This window comes from Lissotriton vulgaris, chromosome 2_1 (assembly GCF_964263255.1).
Source record: "Lissotriton vulgaris chromosome 2_1, aLisVul1.2, whole genome shotgun sequence".
NCBI classification, from domain to species: domain Eukaryota; kingdom Metazoa; phylum Chordata; class Amphibia; order Caudata; family Salamandridae; genus Lissotriton; species Lissotriton vulgaris.
Genome location: NC_141687.1, coordinates 836206513 through 836225243, shown reverse-complemented (window position 1 = coordinate 836225243; position 18731 = coordinate 836206513). Strand labels below are relative to the sequence as shown.

Sequence of the window (18731 nt, the reverse complement as noted above, 5' to 3'; positions counted from 1 at the left end):
ATCTACTGCACTCACTCCATCTACTGCACTCACTCCATCTACTGCACTCACTCCATCTACTGCACTCACTCCATCTACTGCACTCACTCCATCTACTGCACTCACTCCATTTATTGCACTCACTCTATCACATCACTCAGCACCACTACAGCATCACTCAGCACCACTACAGCATCACTCAGCACCACTACAGCATCACTCAGCACCACTACAGCATCACTCAGCACCACCACAGCATCACTCAGCACCACCACAGCATCACTACAGCATCACTCAGCACCACTCAGCACCACTACAGCATCACTCAGCACCACTACAGCATCACTCAGCACCACCACAGCATCACTCAGCACCACCACAGCATCACTTAGCACCACCACAGCATCACTACAGCATCACTCAGCACCACTCAGCACCACTACAGCATCACTCAGCACCACTACAGCATCACTCAGCACCACTACAGCACCACCACAGCATCACTCCGCACCACCACAGCATCACTCCGCACCACCACAGCATCACTCCGCACCACCACAGCATCACTCCGCACCACCACAGCATCACTCCGCACCACCACAGCATCACTCCGCACCACCACAGCATCACTCCGCACCACCACAGCACCACTCCGCACCACCACAGCATCACTCAACACCACCACAGCATCACTCAACACTACCACAGCATCACTCAGGGGCACCACAGCATCACTATGAGCTACCACAGCATAACTCGTCGCCAATACATCACTCAGCTCCACCACAGCATCAATCTGTGCAACCATTCAATAACAAGTAGTTCAAATATGTTCTCTCAATGTTTCAAGCTTTATTACAAATGTCACAAAAAGATGTTAATATTTCACTTCTATTCTTGGATTTTCGTCACAATAAAATACACTGAACATAATCTTCACAAAAATTATTTACAAAAGTTTAAGCTATTGCCATTATAAATTACAATAACTTTTATTTAAGTATTAATTATTTAAAAAAATTAAAAGCCATTGTTATTTGTAATATCAATACATCTAAGTCACGTAAATAAAACATATTGCATTACAAATGCTATAGGTGTCACATTTGCGAAAGTTATAACTATTGGCATTGTAAATGACAAAACTATTAATTTTGCTATTTTCAAAACCAACACGTAAATAAAAAATGTGTAATTTACAATACCAATAGCTCAAACTTTCCTAATGCGAGATCTATTGCATTGCAAATGCTTGTTAATCTAGTCACGCAGTTGTCTGGAGAAATGTCTTCAGAAAAGAATGGGAAATAGGAAGTCTCTTTTTTCGACTCGGTATCTTGAGGCTAGTCCATTGCAGCCAAATGTTGTTTTGTGTTCCTTCCATCCCTGACCTCTGTAACCCATGCACTCACCTCCATTATCCTCATTTTCTCTTCATGTCAGCTGATATATATTTACTCTCTGGGGCATCCTCTACCCTTGTAAATCAGATTTAACCTGGCATAACAAATTGCCATTACTCGCAACCAGTCTTATTTTTAGCCTTATTCTGTTCTGCCAGTGAGGTGCAATTTCTCTTTTTGCCAGTAGGGAACCCAGGTTAATGAAGAGCTTGTAGCAGGAGATTGTATCTGGCGCTCTCCATATTCCTAGTAGCACCAGAGGGGCCTGCACCTCTATTTGTACTCCAGTGGTTTCTTGAAATCTTTTAACTACTCTCTCCCAGAATGGTTTGTGGAGTTGGGGAAGCTCAAAGTATGGAGCAAAGTCCCCTTTTGCCCACAATTGCACAGGCATGTCTCATCACCAGTGTTGCGTATTTTATGCAACAGGACTCTAGTGTAGTATATAATGTGCAGTTTCAGGATTTTGTTCAGTGAAGTTTACGACCTGCTGTACAAAGAGCGTGAAATGAAAGGCTGCAGGGTGTCAGGCTTTTCCTAACACACAATATTTGAATAGCTAATAAGTCAACTGTACAAACATTTCAAAACATATTTCAATAGTTATAAAAGCCCATTATTTGTAACTTCTGTGTGATACAATATTTCAATAGGATGAAAAGAAATCAGAACACTTAACTTGATGTACAAATGCTAAATATATTTTCTAAAACCCAAATTTCACATATTTTTATACACCATATAGTTTTATCAGTAACGATGCACGTTGGTTGGTTAATTTTTGCCCTAGTTTCATTCTGTACCCCAGTCCGTTAACATTCCAGGTTAAGAATTTTAGGGTTTGTACTGGCATAGTCAATGGATTCTACCCCTTCCTCACCTCCCCGTCCCCATTTCTGTGCTGGGTTTCACCCATGCACTTCCCTCCCCTCTTAACATCTTCACCTCACAAATATGGCCTCAACTCAATTTCCCTCCCTACATTACCATGTCACGGTCCTTGAACTGACCGCCATGCAGTCCACCTTATTCCAAATTGTGCATATGTAAACATCAAAAGTAAAGTATTGTGTTGATAACCATACGTGGGGTCAGCCACCTGCAAAGAGCATAACTGGGCTGTGGTAGTCCACTTTCCTGTCCTCATTTCCAGGACACCGGAGGCACCAGCAGTCCGACCAAGTGACTTTAGTTAACCGTTTATGCCTTCGATGATTTTCTTTGAAGTACTTTGCAGGACTACTGGCGGGTTGTTCCTTTTCCATTTATCCCTAGTTTTGAGTCCTCTACCTCCCTTGCATTATTTTCCAAGTGCTCTGGAAGAGGGATGGGGGGAATTCAATGTATTAATCTCACCTGCCGTGCCGTTCAATGCTTACCCAGGAAGATTTGTTGGGTGAGGGGTTGCCTTTTTTGCTTAAGAACCCCACCATCCCCCCTGCTCTCGCCTCTTATGTGTCCCTATGGACCGCTCAGCTGGGTTTGCTGCCCAATGGGGCACTCCTGTGCTCATCCTCGGGGTCCGTCATTTTGCAGCTCTTGACCTGGAGACTACTTCAGAAGAGCTTAACCCCTTCGATTCTGATGAAGAGCTAAGCTCGTCATCAGCCACGGGGGGCATGTGCGGATGACGAGCTGAGCTCGTCATCTAACGCGGCTTTTAGAAAAAAGCCGCGTAGCGGAAAAATAACCGCAGCAGCGATGCGGTTAACAACTTAGATCTTTGGTCAAGTTGTTCATTCTGACAACTCAAATTCTCACCCTCGTGTCAAGAAACCCATTGGTGAACAAGCACTGAAAACATTATTATTTAAAATAACATATCAAATACAGACTGAGGCTTAGCCAGCACATTAGTTGGTTTATTTTTGTGTATATGTAGAAGCTACATACTGCAGCGAGGGCAATTTGGGATGAAGGTATAGGCACTAGCACTGATAGGGAACTTTGTGGGGGAAAAAAGTACTTTGAGAAGCATGGTAAATTAATTGCTTCAAGGGAAACCGAATAAATCATCTTACATTCTCTAAACTGGTCATGCGCCTGGAGAGTAAAAGTTGCTCTTTATTATCTCAGGTTCCAACCAGGTTTAAAAGCAATAGGGACACAGCATGAGTGGGGCTAAAAGAATAGGGTTGAGGCTGGGGTTGACGCATACATTTTTACCAGGCCCAAGGATGTTGCACTAAGTCAATAAGTAGATTTCCAAATAGCTTAACCTGGGACTACTCCATCAGTCACAGTTTCACTTCTAACAACGTGATCTCGAATTAGCCTGATGTTTTATAGTCAAAAGAAATCTCCACCAATTTTCTGTAAACCATCCTGGAGCCCTGTTTTGTGATTTTTTTTTTTAAAGGAAAACCGTAGTGAAAGCCCAAAGAAAATATGGAGGATAGTCAGAAAGGTGTACCAGTAAATAAGCATTAATCACAAAGATGGATCTTTGAAGACACAAGCCCTCCCTTTTAATTGCACAGTACGTCAAGACATCTTTCATCTTCTTTTAACATAACTAGATTTATTAAATGAATATGCCTTGAAATAATGATGGCAAAATATAGACCGGCAGTTCTGCTCATTGTCAAGATGTCTGCTTGAATAACATGCTTTCCTGACAAATTTAGCACGACATGTTACATGCCTAGTGATTAAATCAATAAGTACTGGATGGTTGGATGGCAGAGCTGGGGAGGGGAAGTGAGCTGGAGTTTGCTTCAAAGACTCCGGATTCTACCTCAAGTCTAATTATACATTGTGCATTTGGAAAGTGTTCAAATCACACTAAACCTTTCGATTCCAGAATGCCGAAATGCATTTTGACAGAAAGTAATGCGCTATGATAAACTAACCAACAGAAAAAATAAATGGCAAGATTAAATAAATAAAACAATTTGTGCACTTTCAGATCAGACCATTCTTCCTCCAACTTAAAGTGGCATTTGGTGAGCTTACAGAACACAAAGGTGCTCGTGAACAAGGCTACAGGGTCAAAAACAGAGGCCAAAAAGAAGTTCCTATAGTATAACAGAAGGCAGCCTTTACTTCATCTGCTGAGCATAGAGACAGAAAATTAATAAACGGACTGATACTGTGCAATTTAGCAAAAGCAATTCAGTATTGAAATGATCTTTTGATTTTTATATTTTTCTCGCCACAAGGTATTACTCAAAATGTTCAGGAATTCTGTGAACTATGAGAAAGTAGCCTGCTTCAAGCAGAATGGTAACTTGATGGAGGAGACACGCTGATGGGCCAGCTCGATGTAAATGGAGATGAAGTGCTAGGAAGAGAACAGGGAATGGGAGTTTATAGTAATCTCTAAACTGGGTGATGTAAAAACAACATGCGCATCTGAATCTCTCAGAAAGAAAGGAGATGGAGCTAGAGATGTAACAATCTGATAAAAATGTGCACTTGCTCCATGATGTAGACGCACATCTAAGTCTGTGGGCCTACAGAAGTTGAAGTTACAGTAGAACAGAAAGACTATCCTACAATCAAGAATGTTTTATGTACAGAACAGCAATGGTACCCATGCTGGATAAACTTGTAAAATTAGGCAGGAGCTGAAGTCCTTTTTCGGGCCAATGTGAGAAAAACACGACTGTGCCACCATCAATTGGTAAAGGTAGGCACCCGATGCTGATCCTAAGAAAACACCAACTGGAATAACAATCAACTGATAAGACACCCATAGACTAACATCAGTGGTACTAGCTGCAGTATGATAAAGTGAAAAGACTCACCACCCCTGGTAAGATCTACGATGCTCAGTGGAATGAACAAATATATGATATTAAGAAACATACCCATTAGACCAGAACATTATTCCAGGCACCGAGATCAGGGAACGGAAGAAGGAACACTTAACCATATTGGGCGAAGACTAACTGTAGAAGTTGTATCATGTGTGTCAACTGCTGTATTTAGATCACAAACTAATTGTTGTGTTACTCCAGCAATGTACTTTAACACAGTTATCCTGTCCGACAATCGCAGCCACAACACTTAATACCGGATTAAGCTAGTTTATCCGCACAGAGATATTTAATAAGACAAAATGATAGCATTAATGAAGACCTCGGATTACATCAAATCTATGCATCTGTGGGTAGGAACAAGTTCATATCTGGACAGTATGCTAAGCCACAATAAAAATATATATGCACTCCACACTGTACGCGCACAGGCAGGCACAGGCTCACATAGAAGTGATTGCACTTAGCCATTTTTGACTGTGTACTTGAGGGTTTTGTAAATACTTGGAAACCAAAGACCCTGTTCACAGCAGTGAGTGTACATTTGCTGAACGTTTGAACACCAGCCTGACTCAACTCGTGAATTTTCCTCTCACAGAGCAAACGCAGTGACCTTTAAATATTCCACAGCGGGACGGACCTTGTGTACTGTGAATTGAGGCCAAAGCCCAATATGTCAATATAGTAAATGAATGCAGTGCCACACTGCCGAACTCTACTGGCGTCTGCCCAACAACAACGGCAAGAAACCTCTGCTTGGTGATTCCAAAACATCTCAAAAAACAGGATCCGCTCTTCCTGCCGCCAAAGAAAAAAAAAAAAAAGGATACACTTCAATCCCCGCAAAGAAAACACAAAAAAATATATTATGTGGTATCCAGTAAAACAGGTATGACAGATGTTGACATTTTTACTCACTGCTCAATTTACCCGATTATTTTTAACCTCATGACCTGCAACACCCCCCCCCTCATGGAATCCTCATGCACCACAAACCAATCTCAGCAACTTGCATCATAACTAAATATCACTGCCCCTGACTCTCCAACTCACGTTACACACGAGTCACCTCTCATAAAACACTAAGCACATCACACGGCCTAAATTATTCCCACTCTATGGAAATACATTAGAATGGCCCAATCACTCCCTCCCCAGAGCACAATAAGCACACCAAAGTCCCTCTTACACCTACCAGGCACATCACAGAGCGCCCCAAAGAATCATTCAATATCCAGGTAGGCCATATGATCCAACCCCATACTAGACGCACATACTGCATACCCCTTGCGCGCGCAGGCACACCCTAGATGCTACTTGCGTGCGCAGGCACACACTGCATACTCCTTGCGTGCGCAGGCACACACTGTAAACTCCTTGCGTGCTCGGGCAGGCACACACTGCAAACTCCTTGCGCGGGCAGGCACACACTGCAAACTCCTTGCGTGCGCAGGCACACACTGCAAACTCCTTGCGCGGGCAGGCACACACTGCAAACTCCTTGCGCGGGCAGGCACACACTGCAAACTCCTTGCGCGGGCAGGCACACACTGCAAACTCCTTGCGCGGGCAGGCACACACTGCATACTCATTGCACACACACACACTTGGGCATCTGCACCAACTCGAGCCTGCGTAGCTCCTCTGAACAAGTCTGTACTATTCTCACAAAATCAAGTGCCCGCTCCTCTAGAAGCCTGTGGGCACATTAGTGCACATACCGCCACCAGCGTCTGTACAAACCAACACTACCAGCCCGAATCTTAATGTGGGCGTTCAAAAACACTTGAGTACCGCCCTCGCACAAACCTTGCAGCGCCTCTGGTACACGCCTGCACAAGAGCTGGAACAACATTGCAGCAGAGCCTGCACAATATTACAGCAATGTCTGACTAGACTAGCACACGACAACAGTTGACCCAGTACCTGCACGTGTCTACCCCATCACAGTCAAAAACGTATACCAGGCCCTGCGGAAACCTGAATACGCTTGTGGAAAAAAAATACAAGTTGGCACCAACGTGCACCAATCTGCGCAAACATGCACGGGCGGACTGCGTCAGCCGTCACCAGAACCTGAGCACACGTGCATGGGCGCACACAGAAACCTCCGCCTGCACAAACTTGCAAAGCCTACCGGGGTGAATTCACTGTTCACCGAGTGAGGTACGCACTTACAATTCAGCTGTAACTTCGTCTTCTCCAGGGCTCTCGCGTGTGCTGGTACAAAGGCGCGGATGCCGGCCAGGCGAGACGGAGCATGCTGCAGAGCCTGCCCCCCTCCGCCCTGGTCATCGGAAATCCCCAATGCTGGCCCCGTTCACCCGCTTGCCTTGCAGAGCAGCCTGTATTTTTTTCGACGCCAGGCGATTCTGTTTTCCATTTGCAGCCTTGGACAGCTCAGAGGCCTCCCAATAAGTTGTATGAAAAGAATTCCTCGTCCTGATTAATTTCAGGCATGCAGTGTGGAGTAGCTCTTGCGTCAATAATTCGTCATCAACCACTAGCTGTCTGGAGCAAACATAAACAGAGCGCCAGACTCCGGCATGCAGGCCTGAGAGGGGGCCAGCGGCGGTTAGCCATTTAAAGCCGCAGGACGGGGAAGGGAAGCGCTCCGAGAAATGATTTACAGGCTAATTTTGCAACGGTTTTAACTACCTGTGCAATAAAGATTACATACTATCCAGGAAATGCTTTATACTGACTGATACACTACAGATATTGGAATTAGATTGGGCGGTGTTGGTAGGCTAATGGTATGAGAGGGGACTATTCACATCCTCACAACTACCCAATAATTCGCAATACTACTCAATTTAGCTACAAGTACATAACTATTATAGGACAATGGGAATACCGATGAGTTTCTGGCTAACCGACTGGATTAGTGAGGTTTAAGCATTACCAACCATGCTGGAAAGCTGAGGAAGTGGGGTGATCTCTGAAGACCTTAAAGAGATTAAGATTTAATTGGTTCTTCGATATCGCGTGCGCAAGACAGAGTAGCTGAAACTTCACCAATGAAAATCGAGGACTTCACATGGTCTTTGTTGATTTGGAAATAGGACTTCTCTTAATGAGCTGTTGAGGGCTGGCCAGCTCAGTTGATCCACCACAACACACCTGATAGGAAGCCTAAACTATTGTTTGGCATATACAGCGCAGAAACTGAAATGTATGTGCTCTCACAAATAAAGAATAAGCTTCCTCCTCTTCTTCACATGACTCCTCCAGGCTCCTTTCTGAAACACGTATTTAGCACAGAAGCCTGACATGCTAGCTTCATTATTATTTGATTTGAGGTCGCCATGTCTTCTGCTGAAAGAAACGGACGCCGATACAAGCACTTGGACAGGTGTTTAAGTTCACTCAAGGCTCAGTCGTATGCCACCGCGCAGAGGAAGAAAGCATGATGGGTTATCCAAGCGGTTCTGAGCTGGCAGGGGAGGATGGTTAACAACTGGCATTGCAGCGAAGGCTGGGGATGCTTCCTGCTGTGGTTCTTCTATGCGGGTGATGCAAAAGAGAGTGGTGAGCCGGAAACATGAGCATTTTCTGCCCCTCCTTGATAGAAGCAGGCACTCAGATGCTGAGCTGCAGAAGGGCAGAGAATTACACTCTAGATCTGTGCATCAGAATACCCTTACTTTCTAGACAGGCCTTTGCAATGCCACTCAGCACTGCTATTCTGACTGCACCCTCCAGAACAACAGATAATTCTGATCAAGCAGCGCTCCATATTGAACCTGGTCCTTATGAAGCACTATGAAAAATACCTTGAAAGCTGGAGAATGCACCTTTCTACCACTGCTTCTTATAAAGAGCTCACAGTGGCAGGGTGTGGGCCGGCGTTGTCCAGACTGCCCTACCACAATCCTACACTCCAGCAAAGCTTGCCTGACACAGCACACGCATCCACAATGTGGCAGCCTTACTTGCATAAGCTATCAGACCAAGTACCAGGATTCAGCTTCACCTATAAACAGGAGCCACCCTGCACTGGGCTGCCTCTCCTTTGACTCTGGGCTAAATGTTTTCCTTGAAGGGTTACTGGGAGGTTACTGTTACATCTAGACCACAGTAGGTGTCTTCTCTCTGCTGTCCCCATCCTTTGTACCCGTTTACGGTACAATTTTCACTCAATCACTCATTTACACTCCCTTGTTCACAGGAGGATTTTCACAGCATTTCTCTGACAGACCCCAAACAGATTGAAGCACGTCAGCACTTATTAAACACTGACCTATGGCACTATCTGATTGACAAAACCATGCTTGAATTGACACTGTCATTAGCTTATGCTTAGAACTTATTAAAGTTAAAACGTGGGGTTGTTCCAGAGAGAATACTAAGACCTACACCCCCAATTCTTCTACATTTATTCCAGGGTTAAACCACAAAAAGGTGTGAAGGCGATGTGCACATAAGGTGGAACATGAGTGCCCGCCTACTGGTGGGAGTTGTACTGCAGGTTTCCAGCTTCACCCTAACTCACTCACTCTAGCACTTCTGTAACGCAGTATTGGTATCAGGCCTGTTTGAATCCGTTTAATCTTTTTATCCTCACCACAGAGAATGATCTTTACATTCAGTGTCCTTTCCCTGGAAATAAGTCGTTTCTCGTGAGTACTATGCAAGAGCTTGGCTTGGCTCAAACACGCATGGAGAACTAGGAAGACATTGTATCAAGCAAAGAAGATCAGAGGGTTTCTGGCAGTCTAAAGGAACCCCTAGATCAAAGCCGAAACACCGAGCAGAAAGCATATGACATTAGGATGCCAAAGCAATAGCAGATGCACACTATACAGATACAAAACAAGCTTTTCCTCACAATAAGTAATCATGCTGGCGCATCGCCCGGGTAAACTGTCATGTCTCATATATGTCCCCGTTCCTCATTGGGTCTGTGCGAACAATCCCGGAAATGGCGTTCATCCTTCAGCTGCTGCACATCCCGGACGGTGGCCAATCTGGTAAGGGGACACAAGCAGGTTCAGACTCATTCTTGGGTGAGGTCTACTCCTTGGGGAGGATTACTGTCCTTGTTCATGACACTTGTTCATTGACGGCCTTTTCACCAAGATAATTGACCAACTGTTGGCCCGCCGGGGCCTTGAGTCTGATCCCAAACCACACCTGACCGAGATAATCCAGGTAGGCTGGACCTTCCCTTCCAAACCAGCATGGGGGACGTGATTAGTTCCAAAGAGTTCAAGTCGATGCCAGCGACAGTGGCAGGGCCTCGCTTACAGGCTTCATCATAGGTTTCAGCCTTTCCTTCAACCTTCATGGCAAACCACAGATTCATCCATTTGCCAATGGTCAACATATATTTATTGTAGTACATATATTTATTGTAGTACAATACTTTATTGTAGTATGTTGTATAACACAGCAAACAATCTTACTACTGCCTCAAAGCACTCATGGTTTAGACAGTGTTCATCAACAAAGTGGTCTATCCTTATGCCCTAGATTTTTGTGGAGCCCTGCAAACCCAAGTTAGTTAATGGGGGCCCTGGTCTTCTGCAGCACTGAAGTGGCAGGAAGGAGGCGCTTGGTGGCTGTCAGGTGTGAGAGCCTATGAGTGAGTGCAGGTGAGCATGGTCTCATCGGGCAAAAAGGAAAGGAATTCTTATAGTGTCAGGTTACCAGGTAAAAGGACCTCTGCATAGCATGCTTTTAGATCCTTCTTGAATGGGTAGTGGCTTGCTTGTGTCTACAGAGCAAGATTCAAATTGTTCCAAAAAGATTGGCCCCAAAACAATTATTGCACATTCCCTGCACTTCTTCCTTTAGTATCTCATTAAACCCATTGGCCAGGCTTGCCTGGAACCACCATTTCTAGTTAGAGAATCAAGGAGTGCTAGCTTCTGGAGCAGAGTTGTCCCCATCACCTTAAATATTTTAAAGAAGATGCACAGCATTATCAGTTTATTACTCCGTCCCACCAGAAGTCTAGGACTGTAAAAACGCTGGCCAAGCTTTTGATGGTTTCAACATATCTTCATTCCCATATCCTCTGGAACTTCTGAATCCAAGATTTTAGAAGGCGTGTGTATACAATGGCGCTTCTGTTTACCTTCAAAAGGAGCATCAATTTTGCAGACCCTCACGTGTCAACGTTCACCATCTCTGTCCAGGTAAAAGGAAAGGCAAAAGGTTTGACTTTGCACAAAACAGAACCTCAGTTTTTGGTCAGTTACACCTCAGGCAGCTTTTCTTTATCCAGTGCATATTAGGCTCCAGACATTTTGAGATGTTAACCAGATTTCTGATTCAACCCTTTGTTGGCAATGGGAGCGAGTGGAGTGTGCATAAGTCTAGAATAGGTGGCACAGGTTGAATGAATCATTTGGCAAGGTCATTTGGAATGTAGGAGTCCTGACAGATCACTGGCAGCGAGAAAGATGTTCTGATGGTTCACTCCCTCCTTAAACATAGAGCTTTCTGGCACAGGATCCCAATCAGCCCTAATCATAGTAGTACCATATGGTAGTCTGGTCGTGTTGACCATAGGGATCTGCACGAGCCTCCCCTTCCTGGATGGAAGGAAAACTTTCAGAGCGATTGGCTCACTTAAAGCTACAGAATATTTATGGAGAGCTGGCCATCCACTGGAGACCAGGGGCCTCAGGTAACTGGCTCTCCCATGTGACTCCTTCCTGCAACCCAGTATAAATGAATCTGTCATTACCAAAGAGTCTGGGGAGGGCAGATAGAACTGTCTGCTACAAGTCTGGTTGGCACTGGTCATCCACCACTTAAGATCCAGCACCGTCTCCTGCAAGATTTAAACTGGGTCAGAAAGACAGTCCTGATGCTGTGCACATTGAAACCTGTGGATCCACTACAAGGCCTTCATATACCACCAAGTGTTCGGAAAGAGGAGGGAGCACGAGTAAGGAATTCCAAAAAGCCTCCGAGCTTTTCCCACAGAGATCCATCATTATTCTGAATGTCCCACACTCACTGGTGGAAAGGCCTTAAACGCCACTCTACCTAGGACAGCCCAATGAAGGAAATCCTCTGTGTAGAGCTCAGGTAGATCATGACTCACTGATTGAAAACCTCAAAGATGTCAGATGAAATTGTCTAGAGGCGTCATACTAAGGACTGTAGCAAGCCTACCTTCAAGCAGCCAGTCGTCAAGGTACCCACAAACTCTAAAAGTGAGTAGTGACAACAGTCATTCCTTTCGGGAATACCCAAGGGGCCATGGTAAGGGCGAAAACTAGCCTGGAATAGCCCCCTAAATTTTCTGTGCTTTTGGTGGATCTGCTTGGCAGGAGACAAGAGGCGCAAGGGAGGTGTTGTGGCACAACTGTCCTTCAATTATTCGAGCTCCAAACAACCTACAGCTATATCCAAAGTCATCTTCGTTAACGACGCATGGAAATCTGAAAAACCAGATCTCATCCAGGTATGCTCCCTAAGCAGGACACTGGTGCCAATAGCTCTGACAATACAGTCTGATGTCCAACCCATCATGCGAGACACATTTCGTTGTGTTTTGTGCATCACATATCGTTTGGGCCAGCAAGTTATCACTGGCAATATCCCATAAATCATGTGTGTTCCCTCCCGGAAGACACACTGTGTTCAAGGATCTTAAGGCTAAACAAGCCAAAGACAACATTTTCCTTTTGAAGGCATCAATAAGTTTCAATTCTCTATCTGATGGGTTGGTCAGAAATGCATTAGCTGTTGGCACCTTTGTAATCGGGTTTTGTGTCATGGGATGCTTTGTCAAAAAAGAAAATCAGGATCACTGGGAGACGGTCTATAGACCCTGGCCACGGGTAAACCGACTAGAGGGCCCAAGCATGGCTTAGTCCAAGGGGCCATGATAGTGTCTGTGAGAGCCCCATGGAATAGCAATGGTGGCTCAGACAAGCCTGAATCGTGTTGAAGGATCTTGGTTAATAAATATGCCTTAGTCTGAACAGAAGGCAACTGTAAGCCAAGAACCTTTGCAGCTTTTCACACTACTAATACGAAAGGGGCACTTTCATCTGTGGCCCAGGTAGCGAGTCCAGCTAAGTCCCTGAAAATTTATCTAGCCCACAGGCATTCTTTAAAACCAGAAATAGTCTAGTTATCAGTATAGTGGAGGAGACGCAAGTTGTCCACTCCATCATCATTAGCATCAAGGAGAACATTTTGTATACACTGCAGAGTCTGAACTAAATAAGAACTCTAGCCTCCAACAGTACTGTTGTTTAGGCTGACAATTACAGGCTGGATGTAAAATAACTGGCTGTGCTTTTGTAATCTCGTAGCGCAGCACAGTCCGGGACACATCAACATCGGTTGGAGACCAGCATCAGAGATGGACGTTGGGCTTGCAGCAGTGGAACTGGCATCGGCAACAAAGGTTCTGGTGTGGATCCAGGGTGAAGTCTGAACCAGCAGTGTTGTGGGTCAGGTTCAGGTGGTGACAGGGAAGGGCCTGCTGGCTGAAATCCAACTGGGGCCTTTGGGGCTCAAAGGCACGCCAGAAGGATTCAGGAGCGTCTGAAACAGTTGCAGTTAGGCCTCCTTGAAGCCTGCTATTTGCTGCAGTGTTGACAACATCCCTGGGATCATCAACATTTTCCCTCCCGCTGCCAAATCACCTTCAGGTGCACATTTGTCGCATGACTTCTAGGTATGACTCAAGCACAAGCACCAGAGAGACATGTTGTGTGGGTCTGCGAAGGCCATCAGCTTCTTGCAATCTTGGCACGACTTGAATCTCGTCTTTGGGGGGAGATATCTTTCCTAGCGCACTCTAGAATAAATTTGTAAGTCATTAAAAGGCTGAATAAGTCAGTGGTGGTGCTCCAGATTTACATCTTAGGACGCGGTAAGAAATTCTTGTAACAGCGCAGGGATGAACAAGTTAAGTACATTCACTAACGCGCTCACTGGCGGATACCCTATATAGTTGCAGATTCCTCACCTTTGGAGTATCACTACGCTCCAGACTGGATGTGGAAGATTTTTCAACCTAGCCCTTGCACACCAGTAGGTGTCACTATGCAGCTCCGATCTGCCCTGGAGCTTACGGCTGGAGCCTCATATAGGTGCCACACTGGTGTCAGTCAACTTTCTGGTCATTGTCTGCGTCCTTAGACAAGGAGCCTGAAACCAATTGTTCACAACAAGTGTACAGATCTCTAATTTGGGACCTCTTTAGATTGAAGAGAGTACATTCCTCAGAGCAGGGTAGTGGGTGGACTGAGAGGAATTTAGATATGAACAAGAAAAAGGGTTACAGAAAGTATGTGACTTGTTCTTCTGATGGATTCTTCTAACCGCAGATTCCTCACCTTTAGAAAAGATACCTAAGCAGTACCGCCTCTCATGGTGGGTCTGTGGAATAACTCAGACCAAAAAGTTCAGTAGGATTGAATGGCCAAATGCCCTTCCCGTTGAACCTTGCTGTCAAGGCAGATGTGTTTTGCGAAGGTGCGCAATGACGCCTACGTTGTGCCATAACAAATATGAAGGACAGACACTCCATGCACCAATGCAGCGGTAGCAGCCTTAGCCCTGATGGAATGAGCCCTTAAACATATAAAAGGTGATGGGAGGAATGCTTGCACTATGTCTAGCCACTGGCATTCACTTGGGAATATCATTACAACATATCGTTCTTTTCGCAATAATGCCACCTCAGTCTGGATCTAGCCATACGCAAATCAGTCTTCACCCTGCTCTATTTGGAACCCTCCAGCCCTAACTACCAGGCCAGATTCAGCCTGAAACCGGAACACAAGCAACCCAAAACCAGTTTTACCCTAGATGGGGCTCTTCAGTTGGGTGTGGCTTGGTTCCAGTGGCATAGTGAGCACAAGACCCTAACATGGCATACCATTAGCCACTTAAAGAGAGAGCCCTTAATATTTCAGGAGGAAGCTTCCTAGCCAAGGCATAGAAGATTTAATGCAGATGGTTATACACCTGGATATGGTCCTCTGCTACACTGCCTTGCCTTTCCTTCCATCAGAAAACCCCAGAAGAGTTGATCATACACCTGATGTTCTTTGGTACGATTGTTGAAAATCAGGGCGTTCATTTGAGGTCCAAAAGATGGAGTTGATTCCCCTCTTTTGAGAGGTGGAATGAGGCAAACACCCACCCTAGTCCACAGCACCAACTTATCTAGAAAGAAGGTGGTGTAGGGTGGTTGGACTGACAAAGTCTGAAGCTCTCTCATTTAACAAATTGAGGCAATCGGGATGAGAAAGACAGCCTTCAGTGTCAGGAGATGTAGGAAAGTAAGGACCAAAATAAGGTTCCACTGTGTTATAAAGGATTTTCATAGAAACATGTGGACCAAAAGTTTGAGAAACGGTATCACAACAGGTGATTTAAACAAAGAGGTTTGGTACAGTGAATGCAAAAAGGCCTATAGCTAACCTTTTACAGTGCCCACTGCAAGTCCTTGCTGAGCCAAAAACAGAACAAAAAGTAATACATCCTACAACTTAGCCTGCAACTGGTTCGTATTAGAGGCCACACCAAGCCACAAACTTGTTCCAGCATAGACAGATTTTGTAGAAGGCTGCCTGCCCGCCAGGATGACTTCCACTACTTTGGGAAGTTGATCAAATGCAGTCAACTGCAGCATCTCAATCCCTGCACATGGAGGCGTAGATTTTATTGGTTTGGGTGCAGGACCCTATGCTACTGGTGCAACAGAAGAACCCCTTAAACTGGCAGTAGATGCTCATTGCAGAAGTTCCAGGAACCACACTCTCCTTGCTCCGACCAGGACGACTAAGATTACTTGGACTCCCCATTTGTAGAAGATGCCCTGCGCAACCTCCATGTGTAGCTGGCACTTAAAATGTCAATAAATAAATTTACAAAAAAAAAGTGTAGTTGCCACTTGTGATCTGCTATGCGCCGCCTGCTAAGTTCAACCGCCTTCACGTTGAAAGATCACATCAGGTGGTGTACGATCAGGGAGATTTCAACATCAAGCGGATTGCCTGCAACTCCTGCAGGTTGATGCAAAAGAAGGCCCCTGCTGGAGACCACAGTTCTCAATCTCCACCCCTTCCAAATGACTTCCAACCCAGCAGAGACATCTGTCACCAACGTCACCTCTGGGTGGGGTAGGGAGAGAAGTCTGCCACTAGTCCAATTCTGGTCGAGCAGCCACAACTACAGATCTTGTGCACTCTCTTCCAAAACCTGGAAGGGATCTGACACGATTCCCTGATGTCTACTCAGAGTTCAGATCTCACAACAGAGAACGCGTGTATCATCTGACATAGTCAGCAAGTTGAAGGCCAAGAAGCCTCAGAGCCACCCTCACTGAGACATAGGGCAGAGGTGGAAACATGTTTATAGCCTAAATGTTTTGGACACGTTGATACAGAAGGAAGGCACGCAAATGAAACCTATCAAAGAGGGCTCAGAGGAAGAGGATCCTCTGTGGCTTCAACACGATGCTCATGAACCTCAGCAATGTGAGGAGCTTTGCCATCATCTTGAGGTGGTCCACGACTGAATGTGATGAGCCTGCTTTCAACAGCGAGCATTGAGGTGGGGAAAGACTGCCACCCCAGACCTCTGAAAATATGCTGCAACCACAGTTCGCATTGCCAACACCCGAGGGGCACTGTTGAGGATGAAAGGGAGCAAAGATAACTGAAAACACTCTCAAACCACCTAGAAGAGAGTGTAGCACTATGTGGGCCTGCAGGACCAGGGGAATATGTAAATAGGTGTCCTGCATGTCCAATACTACCATCTAGTCTCCTGTATTCAGGGCAGAAAGAACCCGGGCCAGCATGAGCATCTTGAATTTGTCCTTCTGCAAAAAGCAACAGATGTCAAAGATCTAAAGTCAGGCAATTCTGCCCTTTCTCGCCACTTGTAAATAATGGGAGTAAAGTCCAATTCCGATATTGAGTCCAAGACCCTTTCTATATTTCCTTTCTCCAAAAGAGCCTGAACTTCCTGCAGTAAAATGGACAAATGGTCCTTTGATAGCTGCTCTGATGTGGATGGAAGATGCGGTGGGATGGAAAAAAATGGTGACATAGCCTCGCTAGACTATATGCAGGATGCACCTGTCTGATGCTATGGCTAACCACCTGTGGAGAACATGACTGATCCTGTCACCCACAGGGTGGCTGTGTGTCAGAAAGGGCAAAATAAGGTGGCTTTGCAGCTGCTGCCAGAGGGGTAGGGACTGGGAAGTTTGCTGTCCATGGGGTCGGGGTGCTATCTATTTGATTACATACTCTGAAAGCGAAAGGACAGGGGTGCCTGTTATTAAGCTCGTGGGGTTTGACACTGCTGTTAAAAGTATCCATCAGATAGATGTATACATTAAAGAACCTACTGATCCACCATGTAAAAGGAAGCCATGTAGTCAAGGAGTAAGTCTTGACTGGTCTTTATGCAAGGCTATGAATAAGTTGTTACAGGTCAGTCAATACTTACACAGTCTATTTTGACTTGCATTTAAGTCACTGTCATTTGCGGAGAATGCTACTAGTCTCCATGAGCACTTGTAAAGGATTTACTGGGCAATAATTGGCCAGATCCATGCAATCTCCAAGAGTGAGATGTGACCACAGTACGTTTTCGTTGGGATGGACGTTTGGAAGGTCTTGAGTACTGTAGACATGTATGTGACATGCACTCACAGAGCTTCAGTGAACCATGTAGCAGTACAGGGGTTCAAAGGCTCATATGAAGCTGTGATTTGCAGCGCAGATTGGCCTGCCTAGGTTGTTCTCTATACTTTGAAGTTATTGAATAGGGACTGAAGCACAGGCATGGTTACAGGAGGCTAGACTAGAGGAAGGTGATATTTCTCAATTGCGTTTGTTTTTTGTTATTTTTACATTTAAGACACACTCTGAAATATCCTCTTTGCTAATCAAAAAATAATTTCACACAAAATTCTAATTATGTAGCACAGTATGTACACCTGCAAACTGGATTTACACTATATATTTTCTAGTCTGTTCTGTTCAGAATGTCCAATTAAGAACTGAATAAGTTGTCAGCCACCTGTATTCATTTTCCGGTTGTTTTTCCACTTAAATATGTGATTAGTTTAGGAGCTGCTCTTATGTTTTAGTACTAATGAAAGAACAAATATCCCCGCATTGTTATATTTTGAGTATACTAGTTTGTTTTTATAATGTGCACATTACATTAGAGTCAACACCCATACACACGTTTATGCCCATAATAGACTTTGGTTCAGACTAGCAGATTTTTAACAGCACCAGCAGTGAAGAGAAAGTATTAATTTGTCGTCAAAGGTCAGTGATGAATTATATAGGCTTGATCACTCAACTAATTTGGAATTCTCAGATTACCAATTTTTTGGAATGATAGTGTAACTTATCAATCACTTTGTGCTTGAATGAGATTGTGCAAGTTTTATTTAAAAGTAATTCATAAAACAATCGACTATGGATGGAAACTGGAAACAAATGCATTACATGGTTTCTTATAGTTGATGTACATATTGATCAGTCCATATATTTAAAACAACTTAGGGGCAACTTTTGGTCTTTAAATTTAGTTTAGACACATTCTTCTTTTACCACATTTTATTTATTTACTT

General features: G+C 44.7%; 1 protein-coding gene across 4 annotated transcripts in view; it reads right to left on the bottom strand.

Moving 5' to 3' along the window:
- The window catches only part of HDAC4 (histone deacetylase 4), a 1308595-nt gene that overhangs the window by 1021827 nt on the left and 268037 nt on the right, over window positions 1-18731 (bottom strand). The window contains exon 1 of one of the 4 annotated variants that reach the window (XM_086956257.1): window positions 7322-7630. The exons of the other annotated variants lie outside the window; for them this stretch is intronic. The gene's annotated coding sequence lies outside the window, so the exon portion shown is untranslated. Of the gene's footprint in view, window positions 1-7321; window positions 7631-18731 lie in introns of those variants that run through there. 4 annotated transcript variants of the gene reach the window in all.